This window comes from Vulpes lagopus, chromosome 12 (assembly GCF_018345385.1).
Source record: "Vulpes lagopus strain Blue_001 chromosome 12, ASM1834538v1, whole genome shotgun sequence".
Classification (NCBI taxonomy): Eukaryota; Metazoa; Chordata; class Mammalia; order Carnivora; family Canidae; genus Vulpes; species Vulpes lagopus.
The window spans coordinates 2,523,780-2,535,363 of NC_054835.1; the positions used below are offsets into that span (position 1 = coordinate 2,523,780).

Here is an 11,584-nt window from a genome sequence, read left to right on the forward strand (position 1 = left end):
CAGTTTGTAGCCTTTTTAGCCTGGCTTCTTTCATGTAGCAATATGCATTTAAGATTCCTCCCATGTTTTTTCATAGCCTGATAGCTCATTTCTTTTTTTCCTTTTTTTTTGTGGTAAAATATAAATAACATAAAGAGTTTCCATTTTAAGCATGGTTAAGTGTACAGTTCAGTGGTCATAAGTACATTTACATTGGTGGGCAACCATCACTACCACCCATCTCCAGAACTGTTTGACTTTCCGAGCTGAAACTCCATAAACAATAACTTTCCATCCCTGTAGCTCATTTCTTTTTATCACTGAATCATACTCCACTGTCTGGTTATACCACAGTTTATGCACCCATTCTCCCACCAAAGGACATCTTGGTTGCTTCCAAGTTTGGGCAATTATAAATAAAGCTGCTTTAAATTTTTGTGTGGACCTAAGTTTTCAATTAGGGTAAATACCAAGTAGTGTGATTACTGGATGCCTGTCTGATCTGATTTCATCAATGTTATCAAGTTCCTGGGGTGGACAACAGCCAGTCCCAATACTGTACAGATGTTTTATTTAATTGCCATGAAAACCCCGGAAATGGGTGCTGTCATCCCTGATTTACAGATGAACAAACTGAGGCCCAAGGAAGTGAAAAAAACTTTAGAGAAACACGCAAGACTAGGGGTGATGGGGCAAAGAGATGATTTCTAATTTTCTTTCTAATTCAGCTTTGCTTTGCTCCTTTTCTCTTTGTGATGAAGCAAACGCATTTGTTTTCTGATCTGATTGTCGTTAGACCAATATCCTTTCCTTCCCAGTTACTTTTTATTTAATTATAATAGCTCTCTGGCTCAGAAGCCAAAGACCTGCTTTGGCTAATAAGGGCACCCTCCCTCCCGCAACACACACACACACATTCCCTTGTGAATCCTTTCTCATGTAGCCACAGTCTGGACTTGCTTCAAAGCAACAGCTCTCGGTTGTGAAAAGGCAAACATCTTCAAATGGATGAATCTCTTTCTTTTAGAGGACTCTACTCCCCTGGGCATCCCATGATTGTGGAGTCCCTGGGGAAGATCGGAGGGGTTTGGCAGTCGGGAGCCACAGCAGACAGCAACCTCTGTGGGTGGTTTTCCTGTGGTCCGTGGTGGACAATAGAATCCAGGTTCATGGGGTCGTGTCATGCAGGATCCAATGGAAAACTCGACCAGGGAACAGACTGGGCCCACCCATGCCCACGGCTTGGCTTCCAGACCCAGTCAGTACCCCCCAGATGGTCTCCCTTCCCCACCCCCGGCCCATTGCCTCCATCCCCAAGCCCCCTTAAGTACCAATAATGGAAGTGCTTACTAGGCCCCGCAACTATTCACCCTTATCTTTTATTTATAGCTGACAAAGCTCCAAGCAGGAAAAATATAATCACACTTTAAATAATGGAAGTTGTAGGTATTAGAGCTACATGGGCAGTTACTGGAGGTGCGGCGATGTCTCCCTGCAGACCTGCCGGGGCGCATGCCGACTGCATTTTTAATTTTTAAAACATATTTCTTCCCAAATTATTCCGCGTTACAGAGGAGCCACATTTATGGAGGTGATAAATTACTGTAATAAAGTGCCTCTTCCTCAAATATATAGGACGAAGCCACGCTGAGCACAGCCCAGCGCAGGCGGCCCCGAGAGAGCGGCGAGAAGTCCCACTGCCTCACTCCTCACTTTAATTATTTGGCCAATGTGTCCTACATTTTTAATACAGTCACAAGTTTTCTTTAAGCAAAGAATTCGACCTGACCACGGATTTGCATTTGTGTGTGCCCATGTGTGCAAGGGCATATGCATGGATGCAAATAAACATGTAGTGTGCATGTGTGTGCATGTCTGTGAATACACATGCATGCTTGTTCACATGTGCAAACGTGTGTATATGTAATGGCCTTTGGATGTCCTGATGCATGCAAATCTCCGAGTGTGTAGAGTATGCATGTATTTGCACACTTACAGGGATACATATGCATTTAGTTAAACATGCATTTTTGGGTAGCCCTGGTGGCGCAGCAGTTTAGCGCCGCCTGCAGCCCAGGGCATGATCCTGGGAACCCTGGATCGAGTCCCACGTCAGGCTCTCTGCCTGGAGCCTGTGTCTCTGCCTCTCTCTTGCTCTCTGCATCTCTATGAATAAATAAATTTAAAAATCTTAAAAAAAAAACTGGCCATCATCTTTGGCCTCATTAAAAAAAAAAAGCATGCATTTTTGTGTAGACTTGTCTTTGTGTGTACATGGCACTCGTGGATTTGTGTGTGCTAGAGCACACAAGTATGGAAGTATGTTTCCAAGCATTTTTTTTCTTGGTGCTGGTCTGCCTTCTCTGCCCTCATGTACATTTGAATCCTTTCTTCTGCATCAAACCAAATCCCCTCCCACCTTCCCTCCTGCAAACAGCAAAGCACAGAAGCTAAACTAAAGGTCAGATTGCCTGGGCTGAAATCTCAGCTCTGCTTGCTATTACCTATACCACTTCAGGTGAGACTCGTCATACCTCACTTTCCCCATCTGTAAGATGGAGTTCAAGTTAAGAGTATCCTTTCTAGGGCTGCTGGGAAAATGAGTGGGCTTAATACATGTAGAGAGGCTCAAGTGAAGTGAGCACAAGTGTTAAGTATTGTTCTTCCTTCCTTCCTGCCAGACACAACACAGGCTGCTAGAAGCTTCCTTGGAAAGTTACACGCAAGAGAGGGCCCATAGTGGGGAACCATAATGGGGTGAAAAAGCGGCTAAAACCAGCACTTACCTCCTCTTGCCCCAGCCCACCCTGTGGAGCCTGCGTCCTTCTACACAAGTCAATGGGCTCTTGAGGGCAAGGCTGTGCCCTCCTCATCTTGTAAGGGGCCACCAGAGTAGGTACCATGAATATTCACCATCTGGACAAATCATAAGCAGCTGATGGGAGGAGACATGGGGAGGGCAATGGGAGCAGGTGGCTTCTCTGGAGGCGATAATCTAGGGAGATAGGGATGAAGGAGTGGGAAAGTCTGCCAGGGAAAGGAGAAAATCCAATAAGGGGTACACATGAGCAGGTTCCTTGCTGGGCACCTGGGACTTAGCCCCCCTGGGGACCCACCAAGCAGCAGTGTGCAATGTGCCCAGAATGGTCCTACCTTTGGTCACTGTCCACAATCCATCATTGGGTGAGGGCTGATCTGTGGACATTCCAGCCGTGGCATTTCTGGGTGCACTGTGGAAAGTGGGCTTCTGTGTTACCCGAGAAAGTTCTAGGCAAGGAAGTGGAGATGTGGGGGCTGGGGATGGGATAGAGGATGTCCCCCCTACAGCCGGGACAGTCACTGGGAATTCAGAGGTAGACTGAGGGGGTATAGGCAATGCATGAAGAGTACTGTTCCAGGTCAGCATTGAGTGTTCAGACTCATGGATGGACAAAAAGGTGGACAGGGAGTTGGTCAGCTGGGGTGGTTGAGAAGCTGGTCGGTGGGGTGACACTAAGTAAGGCTCACATCTTCCCCTGTTTCACTTCACTGGTGAAGCCTTCTGAATTGTCAAAACTAGAAAAGCAGGAGGGAAGGCAGCAAAGGATCATGCCAGGGCCTTGCCATGGCCTCCCAATCCAAAGGCCAATGTCGGGGACCGCCTCTGACTGAGGTTCTGCGTCCTACACTCACCCTGCACACAAGCAGTTCTTCCCCTCACAGACACTTTTCACGCAAGGCTGAAGCTGCTGCTCAGGGGATTGGAACCCAAGAAGAAACCAGGGAGCTAATTCTTCAGCCTCCTCTGTACTACTCCTGGCCCACACAGTCTTCCAGTCCCTCACCATCTCCTGGTTCCTCTCCCTTCCTCACAGGTATCCTTCTGCCTTTTGACTTTGCACATGCTGCTCCCTCTGCCTGGGATGAGATGACCCTCCACTCTGAGCAACTTGGGAACTTCCTTTAGTAATTCGTAATTAAACATTAATGTTTAATGTTTCAGTAGCTGTACTTAGAGCCATGCGTGACGCAAGGTAAGCTCTAGACAAGGGTTAGCCATTAGCATCATCAATGTGGTTCAGGGTGACTTATAAGATCCAAATGAAGGCAGAAATAGAACTGCTGTGTGCCAGCTGCTGCAGAGAGCACACGACTACTCCCCATCACGCCATTTTACAGATGAGGACACTGAGGCTCCAGAGGTGTCACACAGCTGGAAAGGGGCAGAGCTGGGACTTTGGTGAGTCTGTTTGGCCATAGCCCTGTGTTCTCGCCAGCAGTCTCTCTTCCTTCCTCCCTCACACCAGTGGGACTTTGAGGGGCTATCGAGGATAGGGAGCAAAATGTGGGCATCAGGTTTTGACAAATCTGAGTTCAAATCCTAGCCTTCCAGTCCCCAACTGTGTGATCGTGTAGAGCCAGTGACATCCTCGCTCTTTGCTTCAGTTTCCTCACTGTCTCCTGAGGATTTGGGGGACCCTCTCCAAAAACCAGATTTTCAGGACGCTGAAAAAAAAAGCTTCACATGCACAGATCCTTTCTAAATAGAATTTTACTTTCAAAAGTATCTGTATTTGTGATTCTGTTTTTCCTAAGGCCAGACCTCCAAAGTATAAGCTTTTGGGCCCCCAAACTTGATCTTGCCTGCAACCCTGTCTCTAGTTCTTCCAGTCTGACAACAGAGGAGTGTGGCAGCACATCCATCCCCACCCCACTTTCTGCCCAGAGGTCAGTGCCTGCCCAGTGGGGACCCAAGACTTGGAAGATGAAGGGACTAGGATGTTGTCCAGTAAGTTAATGCCAGAGCTGGGCTTGAACCCATGTCTTCAACCATTGAGACTGGGCTTGGCTTGCTGCAGGAAAGGGGGTAGGACCAGGCCCTCACTCAGGCTATGACTCAGAAGAATGGCCTGATGCCCTTCACAGGGGCCTAGAGGGGCAGGGGTAGCTGTGGGTGGGGGTGTCCAGGGATCACTGCTAAAATAAGTAGCAGCTTCCTTTGAAATGCCTCTGTGGTCTGTGCAGGGGAAGGAAGTGGAGGCCCAGAAATGGGAGGGGACAAAAGGGTGAGAGCTGCCAGTATCTCAGATACCAAGCTGGGGCAGCCCCCACCCACTCAGATCCAACAGTTGCTCCCAGCCAGGCTACAGCGTCGAGGCCTGAGGAGCCCAGGCCCACCCCTCCAGGCCACTCTTGGCCTGGTCCTTTTGCCTGCCCCAAAGTGCTCCCCACACCCTGACTTCATCTGGCCTTTCCCCTTACCTGGAATGCTTTTCCCCCACTTTCTCCTTCAAGACACAAGGTCAATGTCACCTCTTTTGGGAAGCCTTCCCTGACCACCCTTGAGACAGCCAGACAGACACATACATGGGGGTAGGGGGGGATTCAGGCACCCATAGAACCTCATTGTAAACAGTAGTATTTGTTATGACAGCTGGCATTTACCAAGTGCTTCACTGTTTACATGGTACCAGGTGCTCTGCATGGATGATCTCGTTGAATTCTTGCAAAAACACAACACTGACATTATCAATAGCTTCATTTTACAGATGAGTAAACCAAGGCTCAGAGATGACCAACTTCCTTAAAGCCACATGGTAAGAAAATGACCCTAAGTGTAACCCAGGTCTGACTCCACAGCAGGGTCATTCAACCAGATGCCATCCCCTTAGACTAGGATATGAATGGGCCCTCCCCAACCCCTCGAAGTTGCACAACACACCTGCACCGAGGAGGCTCAGTGAAGTTTAATTTTTAGCCTTGCCCTTGGAGCAGCTGGGAGCTATAGAATGCTCTAAAGGGAGAGGAAGCCAGCTTGTAATAAGGAAGCATTTCTGTGTACACATGTCTGGTAAACTGTATGAAGAGATCTCAGAAGTACCCCCAAGGCTTCCCTACCATTTTGGGTTTTCTTTTTTTCTTTTTAATTTTACTTATTCATGAAAGACAGAGCCAGAGAGAGACAGAGGCAGAGGGAGAAGCATCATGCAAGGAGCCTGATGTGGGACTCGATCCCGGAACCCTGGGATCACGCCCTGAGCCAAAGACAGATGCTCAACAGCTGAGCCACCCAGGTGTCCCTGTTTTGGGTTTTCTTTAACCCTACTCAGGTTCTCTGTTTACAGATCTGTCCCTCAACCTCACTTCCCACCCTCTCACCTGGGAGATCCTCATGGGCAGAGAATGAACTTTGGCTTCTTGGTCCACTAGGGACTGCTTGGTACCTAGGAGACCAGGACAGATTTGTTAAATGAGGGAACAGAGGGAGAAAGTCATGAAGCATCCATGCACAAACGAACAAATGAATGAAGACGGGTCCCTCTGATGTCTCATAAGTAGGAGAGCCACAATTCCAGCTTAAAAATTCTAGGTCGGTCTCCCGGTATGCCAGCCTGTGTAGGTGACTGGCCATTTGGAGAGAGTTTGGCCCAGGCTAGTGTCTGGCAGGGAGCCTGAGAAGCCCTCTTGCCACCTTATGCTCCACAGGGACAGCACCCTAGTTCCTTGGGTCTGGCCCCTGAGCCCTCAGCAGGGCCCATGGCTGCTCCTCCGGGCCTTTGAGCCCCCAAGGAGGCACCTCCTTTCTGCAGCTGCAGCAGGTCAAGAGCCTCTAACAAGAAGGAGGAAGTGAAAGCTCTATGTGGATGAGTCATCGAGGGTTCTGGCATGGAGTGGCATGCCAGGAGTGGCAGGGGCGGAAGAGGCTGGCAGGAAGAGACGCTGGAGTGAGGAAGAAGAGCAAGGAGGCCACGGAGCGTGAAGGGTCCGAAATCCCCTACTGGCCCCTCGGCAGACACTGGGGTCTTCAGCTGGAGAGCAGGTGCAGAGATGCCATCCACAGTCATGTCACTGAGGGCTGTTGTAGGGCAGAGCAGCCAGATGGAGATGTCACAGAGGCTGCCATCAGGGCAGGGTTCTGGCACCTAGGCAGTCATCTGGCAGTCAGGATGGCCAATGGCAGGCCAGGCGGTAGGCAGGGCGTGGGCTCTGGATTTCTACCCCCTGACTGGGAGCCCCAGCCCTGTCTCTCATTAGCTGTGTGACTGCAGGCCAGTGGCTTCTCCTCTCCAGATGCCCTACTTCTACTTCTGCTTCTGTCAAGTGGGGCGAGGGTTCCTACCTTGTGCTTTAACACATGAGAGGCACGTGGAAGCGTTCCTCGTCCAAGGAATCCCACAATAACTGGTGACAATTGTACCAGGCGAGGTATCAGCAGGAAAACCAAAACACTAGGTTTCTAACGGAGAGAAGTGATATAGGGGGCTGGCTAGAAGGATAGAAGAGCTGAGAAACCCAGTGGGATATGGTACTGCAGCCCAGAGGCCAGCAATAGCAGGAAGCTGGTGGCATCTCCAAGTTTGGAGGCTGCCAGGAGGAGGTGACTTATCAGAGGGGAGACACAAGGAGAAGGCAACTCCACATCACAGCGGGGATGGGTGGTGTGGGCCACAGAGATAAAGAAGGAGTCTGGGGGGCCAGACCACAAAGGAGAGGGTCGGAGGGAGTGCCACAGAGGCAGCCCAGACTCAGTCATATCCTACTTCTTAGTGGTACCATCTTCATTCATCTGCTTTACCTCTTCAATTCCTAACCTACAAAACAGAAATGAGAATAGCACTGAATAGTAGCAAACACTTATCCAACTCACAGTTCTCACACAGCCCTGTGAGGCAGGGACTACTCCTACTATTATGCCCATTCTACAGATGAGAAGCTGAGGCTCAGAGATCCGGTCACACACTGGTATGCGGCAGAGCAGATTTGACCCAGCCTGTTGGGACCCCACGTCCTGCTCTTTCCCACTACACTCTGTTTCCCAATCTGCCATCAGCGTCTCTCTCCCCAGCTGGCCTCACCCTATCCTCTCTCCTTCAGAGAATTTTACTCAGTGCCTCCAACCCAGATTGGTAATCAGCATCTGCTCCCAGCAATAGGACCTGACACCAGACTTACCATTTCTCTCTCAGGCCCACGGGCCCTGGAGTCACACCAATGTGAATATGAGCCCAGGCTCTGCCATCTTCCAGCTGTGAGGCCTGAGAGAAGCTACTTCCCTTCTGAAAGCCTCAGTTTCCTTGACTCCAGCACAAGGGTCTTGTCCTGAGTTCACTGGGCTGGGGTGGGGACTGCTTGAAGCCACACTTAGGAAGCCGGTGGCACCGGGAAAGGTGTGTATGTGCGCGGTCCATTAAACTCTTATCAAAACTTAGTCATATCCATAGTCCCTGGGGACAGTGCCAAATATTTCTTTGCTTTTCCTGAGTTCTCACCCCATGCAGAGTGTGACAGGGGGAAGTGCTGGGCATTGCCCATTTGCTTTCATATGTGACAGCCCATCTCCTGCAAACTGCTTTTCCCAGGCTCCTTTGCCAACTGGCTTCATGCTAGGCTGGGCCACTGGGAAGTACTGGGAGAGGTCTGGGGAGGTGGGAGACACCAGAATGTTTCTCCCCCTCTCCCTCTGCTTCGTGGGGGGAGGGTGTCATTGTTCCAGTACTGTCTTCTCATCTTCAGCTCCTACAAAACTACCCAATCCTCTGTGGTTCAGCCATGCAGTGGCTCCTGCCATGATTCCACCACCCCCAAGCAGAATTGTCACCTCCTCCGTGTGTTGCCCCACCCTGACCTGGTAGTAGCTCATGCCCAAACTACACTGTCTTACCATTTGCTGTTTGGCTTTTCAGCTCTTTCCTCTCCTGGGTAACCAATTGCCCATATTAAACTTCCTCTGTCTGAAATATCTGGGGTGCCCTCTGTTCTTCTCACTGGCCCTGACTTTTGTAGGCGACATCGAGGACTTCCTTTCCTGTGGAATCGCTTCCCTCTTCTCCAAGCCCAGAGTCCTTGGCCTGGGTGGTTAGGCTCAGAACCTGAGTCCTGTGGGCACATCACAGTGGGGCTGGATGGGGCTATAGCTTCTTTGAGCTCCTTGCAGTGAACCTCTTCTCTGCAAACAGAACCTTTTTGTGCTGACACTGCCCTTTGCAGCAAAGGTGGAATGTACCGTGATGCTTCGATGCTGTCCCTTTACTATGCTGCACACAGGGCTTGTCTGCATCACGGCTGGGAGGGACTGCGAGGAGTGGGGGTAGATAAGGTAGTGAAGGCAGCAAAAAGCACCCCATCCCGCCAGCCCTGCAGAGGGCCTGGACAGAGCAGAGCAGGCATTAAGCAAGCTTTTCCACCAGCTTCAGGATCATCTCTGACACTCAGGCCAAAGCCTTGAATTTTAAAACCAGCCCTAAAAAACAAAACAAAACAAAACAAAAAAAACAGAAACAAGAAAAAAACATTCCTGAGGGGAATGAAGGTGCCTCCATGATAGGAGTCACTCAGGGCCCCACCAGTTAAGGAGTAAGGAAGGTAGGACAGACTCCTTGAGTGAGTAGGGAGGTGTAGTCCTGCCTCCCACCCAAAGCCCCTGAGACTCCTTTTGGGAGCTGCTCACGGAGGCCATTCCCATCCCCCTATACTCCTTTTTCCCTTTCCAGAGCCCTGGGTAGTCACTCAGGGCAGCCCCCTGCCTCTGGGCCGCAGCAGGGCCTGATCAGGTGGAAGGCTCCAGCAGATCCCTCAGGCCCTTTCTGGGTGTATCCCATCCCAGCCTCTTGCCCCTCACCCAGGGGCCAAGGCAAATCTTAGGATTTCTGAGCTCTCAATTTCCCCATATTATCCATGTTCCTTGTGGGTGCTCACACAGGCTCCCACAAAGGGAGGAGGAGCCTGATAACTCCTCCAGACCAGCCCCACCCTCCATGGCACAGGTGGAGAAATTGGGCTCAGAATGCAGACTTACTGGAAGCATGCGGGGTCCTTGGCAGGTTTGTGGGGAGCGATAAGGTGAAGCACGTGATAAGCTGGGCTGAATCCCCAGGGACACGTGTCCTACACCAGCACTTGCATGAACATCCATACTTCACATGCACTCACATGGACCAGAGGCTGTACATGTCTACAAACCATCATACCCCCACAGAGACCACAGGCTCAGCAGTTGGGGGCTCACACCTGTGTGAGCACACACACACATTTGTACTCACAGTGGGCAGACACGACCACCCACCAATATACACATATACATGATTCACACCCACATGCACATCCATCAGTACACACTCCTAGCCACACAACCCACACGTGGTCCCAGGGAATCACACCCACGTGCATCATCTCACATGCATGCAATCTGCAACATGTCCCAAAATATGCATGCATGGGAACAGCTAACACACACATACATCAGCTCACCAAGGTGCCCCCAAACACTTGGACTCACTTCCTGGGCAGATTGGTGCATTTATTCCTATGCGTCTACATGGGCTTAAGGCGGCATCCAGACAACCTTCAAGTATCACTCCCCTGATGACCGTGGACCATGGGGATGACCGTGCCACAGGCAAATCCTCCCACCTAGCTCACATGTGCTGTTGCTCACACACAGACACAGGCAAACACACTTTCACACAGAGTTTCCCCACCTGCTGGCCTCCTTCATTTGCTCCCGCAGCATGTGTTCTGACCCCTTTTGGTAAAAGCCTCCTTGATGAGAACTCAGAGCCACCTGGCCACCTTTGGGACTAAGAAAGCACCCTGTTCACTCCCCAGGTTTGTCTCCTAGACTGGAGGGCCTCAGTCCTGGGAAGGGGAGAGGGCTGCTCAGAGCTCAAAGTCCAAGGGCCAAAGTCTTATTTGCAGGCCCGGGGCGGAAGTTGCACAATGTGTCCCAAGTGGTCAGGGTGACTCCAGTGTATTGTCTGTGTTTCCCCTTGGCTGCAGGCCCAGACCCAGCCCGAGGACCTATTCCTCTGGCAGAAGAAAGGAAGCTTGACTCCTCTCTCCCTTGCCTTGGGAACTGGTGGCCAAAGAGGACTCCACCAGTCCCCAGCTGTGTGTGCCACCTCCTAAGGCAGAGATGCACAGAACTCAGAAGCCAACCTCTCCTTTCCCCAAGGGGCAGCTGAGGCCCAGGGAAGGCAAGGGGCCTGCCCAGGGTCACACAGCAAGCTGGAGGCCCAGTGAGACTTGCATCCAGGCTCAGTTTTCTTTGTAAACCTAAGAAGAACCTGGTAAGGCCCAGTAGTTCAAACACAGATGAGTAGAAGTACTCTGGGTGGAGAAGGAGGGGACCTGAGAGTCTGTGCATAGGGACCCTCTTCACCTCCCAGTCCTCATCCTGACAGTGTAGCAGAGAATCAGTTTGCCATATCACCAACTCTTGGAGCTAACCATATTTACCTCGACTTAAAAAAAAATTATTTAAATGCGTAAAGTCTTTAATAATATGCAGGAGATGAATGGGCAAAGCCTTTGAAGGCCCAAGGGAAGCCAGGGTCGGGAGCCTCAGACTCCTCCACCTCTGGGATCTGCAGCTCAAACTGGGGTGCAGCCTGCTCTCCCTGCTGTCTTTATTCCACTTCCCTCCAGTGGCTACATCAGGGAGGTCAGGTAGAGACAATGGAAACATTCTTGAAAATGCCAGAAATCTTCTGAAGCTATAAAATCCATCCCATGCCTATTGGCCTATTCTCTTTCTTTCCCTTTTTCCCCCTTCCACCACTCTCTCTTCTTGCCATTCTTCCCCCTGCCTGCCTTCCTTTCTCAGATCATCCAGCAGGAAGTCTCAGGG

At 50.6% G+C, this 11,584-nt stretch overlaps 1 long non-coding RNA gene across 3 annotated transcripts; it reads right to left on the reverse strand.

Annotated features, from left to right (window-relative positions):
- Nucleotides 1-533: 533 nt before the first annotated feature.
- LOC121473697 lies at nt 534-10,590 on the reverse strand. 3 transcript variants are annotated; one of them, XR_005983203.1, is made up of 3 exons: nt 10,437-10,590; nt 7,912-9,199; nt 534-7,550 (listed from the first exon to the last, which is right to left on the reverse strand). It is a non-coding gene; the product is annotated as an uncharacterized LOC121473697 (long non-coding RNA). The 3 variants fall into 3 exon arrangements; XR_005983204.1 differs by having other exon boundaries at nt 534-2,974; nt 3,133-9,199; XR_005983202.1 differs by having other exon boundaries at nt 534-9,199.
- Between the last annotated feature and the right edge of the window lie 994 nt (nt 10,591-11,584).